The sequence below is a fragment of the Peromyscus leucopus genome, chromosome 5, assembly GCF_004664715.2.
Source record: "Peromyscus leucopus breed LL Stock chromosome 5, UCI_PerLeu_2.1, whole genome shotgun sequence".
Taxonomy (NCBI): Eukaryota; Metazoa; Chordata; class Mammalia; order Rodentia; family Cricetidae; genus Peromyscus; species Peromyscus leucopus.
Genome location: NC_051067.1, coordinates 58,529,131 through 58,532,072, shown reverse-complemented (window position 1 = coordinate 58,532,072; position 2,942 = coordinate 58,529,131).

Here is a 2,942-nt window from a genome sequence, read left to right as displayed (position 1 = left end):
GCTGGTGAGTTTTGTTGGAAGAAAAAACTGATTCATGACTGAACACAGGGATTTGATAAGAAGGACTGTCCATTAGATGTGTTGAGGATGCCTTGTAAGCCCGTACTGAAAGCCCTGCTCAACAGAACTGATTTGACTACCCATTACTCAGATCTCTACAAACTGTTCTGCATGGGGAGGCTACTGGGTTTAGAGAAAGGTCAAAGTTCACAGTACGGGGTGGGTGATGACTGGGCTTCCTTTATCCACCCCAAAGACACCACGTGACCCAGTGCACCGAGTGTGGTAGATGTTTGGGAGAGCCGTGCAGAAGTGTCTGCTGCTCTTGAGAGCCCAGAAGGCCACTGAATCCTTGGCCTCTCTTTTCAAGGACCTCCTCAACAGAGTTTGCAGCCCAACTCTCCTTAGGTGAATGACCTGGGGTCACGAGTGTAAAAGCATGGATCTGTACACCAAGTTATAGCTCTGTGATTTCACGAAGGTGTGTGCACAGAGTGGCAAAGCCTTATTTCTCAAGAATAGGGCCCACAGCTCACAGGGGCTAGACCTTCTTACCTCTCACTTTCTCCTAGGTCATAGGGAACGGATGAGAAAGAATCACCTCAGAACAGCATGTGGTGCTTTAAGTGGCAGTGAGTATGAAAGATAAGTTTTCCAGGAAGGCCCAGCAGTGTCTGCCGTTGTTTTTGACAGTTTATGAAGGACGTGATTCCTACGCATGTCCTTCCTGCCATGTACCTCCCTCAAAGCTAAGGAAGTGAGTCTGACAGTAACTGTCCAAAGATCTTCCTGGATTGGGAGATCTAGAGAGGTCATTTACTGGTGTTTATTGTAACCCGATGGACAATAACCTGGAAAATATCTGACGAATGACTCAACCCTGTGTTTTGCAAAAAGTAAGAGATCTGCATGCTCAGATTAAAAGTGAACCTTCCGCTGAAGATCTGTGCTGAGATTAAGCCCAACGGGATAGAAGGCTTTCCTTGTGATCTGTCCTCTGACATTCATCTCTAGAGATAGCCTTACCTGGCTAGGAGCTCAGGAGCCAAGCAGGAATGTGGTATGATAAAGCAGCAGGGGAAGGGGTGGTCCTCTGCGTGGAGTTGCAGCTGTCCTGATAGTTCAGAGAGAAGCCCTAGCTCTCCTGATGGGCCACCAAGGTAGGTCAATGGGTACGGGAGCTGGACACCATGCCTAATCCTCCTTGGAACCCATATAGTGGAATGAGAGAACCCACTCCTGAGAGTTCTGCCTCTGACCTCCACATGCTTTCATCCCCATACTCCCACTCAATGAATGAATGAATGAATGAATGAATGAATTTTTGTTTGTTTGTTTGTTTGTTTGTTTTTCGAGACAGGGTTTCCCTGTGTAGCTTTGCGCCTTTCCTGGAACTCACTTGGTAGCCCAGGCTGGCCTTGAACTCACAGAGATCTGCTTGGCTCTGCCTCCCCAGTGCTGGGATTAAAGGCGTGCACCACCACCTAAAAATAGCCTTCAGCCCTTCCTAACACAGTTCTTGTGATGAACTCCCTAGGTCATGAAATTGGTCCAAATCAATAATAGTATTTTTAACAGTGGCTTAGTTTACAGTGTTCAGATACTTTTTTTTATCTGCTCAAGTCTTGCATGAGTACCATCACTCTAACGATGTGCCCACTCTCTACACCTGTCAAAGGCAATAGAGATAATATGGAGGGAGCTAGACTTGGAGCCCAGTCTTTGGGCCACCACAACCCAATTTCTCACATTAGACCTCTGTCTACACCACCAGGAGCGTGTCAAGAACTTGGAACTTGACCTACTGAGGATGTACCAGGCATTATTCTGTGGAAAAAAAAATCACCTTTTCCTCTAGTTTTCCTCAGTGTGTGAAGTAAGTCATGGTGTTGCTCAAGTGTTCTGTTCTGCATGGAGTGTGGTGGATGCTAAGTTGAATTTAAAAGCTGCTCAAATGCCCCAGGAATGGTAACAATTCTATAGAGTTAGAGAGTTTAGAACAATGGAAGGACTTGTTTGGTCTGGTTTTGTTTGTTTGTTTTATTTTGTTTTGAGGCATGGCCTCGTGCATCACAGGCTGGCCTCAAACTCACCATGTAGCCAAGGATACCTTGAATTTCCAATCCTCCTGCCTTCACCTCCCAAGTGTTGAGGATACAGAATTACACCACCACATCCAATTTATGCAGTACTAAGAATCTTACCCAGGGCTTCATGCATGCTAGAAAAGCACTCTACCAATTGATATATATATATATACACATTTACACACTAACCTATTTGTATAATAGCCCACTATTTTCTCCAGAGTTTGGCTTGATAATACAAGTAAGAATGACTTTTTCTAATTTTCAAGACAACCTCAGAAACATTGTTAATGCTGCTGTTTTGAATAAAGAAATCCTTTTAGAGAGTCTGTGTCCTTTACTCCAACCCATAGAGACGGTGAAGAGCTTGTGAGGCTGACTCAAAGTCCTTTACCTGAGTGTTCATGGCATTTCTTCCCACATTTCCTCAAGTGGGGAGACTTCAAAAAAAAAAAAAAAAACCCCAAAGAAATAAACACTGCAATTAAAAAAAGAAAGAAAAGAAACCAGACCCACAGGTAGAGGAAAAGAAAACAAAGGTCACGGTTTCTGGAGAGCTGATTTGCAGTAAGTGGAAAGCTGAGCAAGCCTGGAGCTCACCTCCACCTGATTAGGACAAATTCCAGGGCTCTGAATGGTCCCTGGAAGTTTATCAAGCCCCACTGCTTCCTGGCCCAACAGCAGGTCAACTCTCACTCCTCTTGCCCTGCAAATAACAGGTTGCTACCCAACTGGTGCTACAGTAATTGAGTGCGATAAGATGACAAATAATGAAGAGAGAAGTTAATGATGTGTTGCCTTGTTAAGCTGAGCTTGCCACGCCTCATTAGATTTAAAAGAGTTATCTGAGACAGG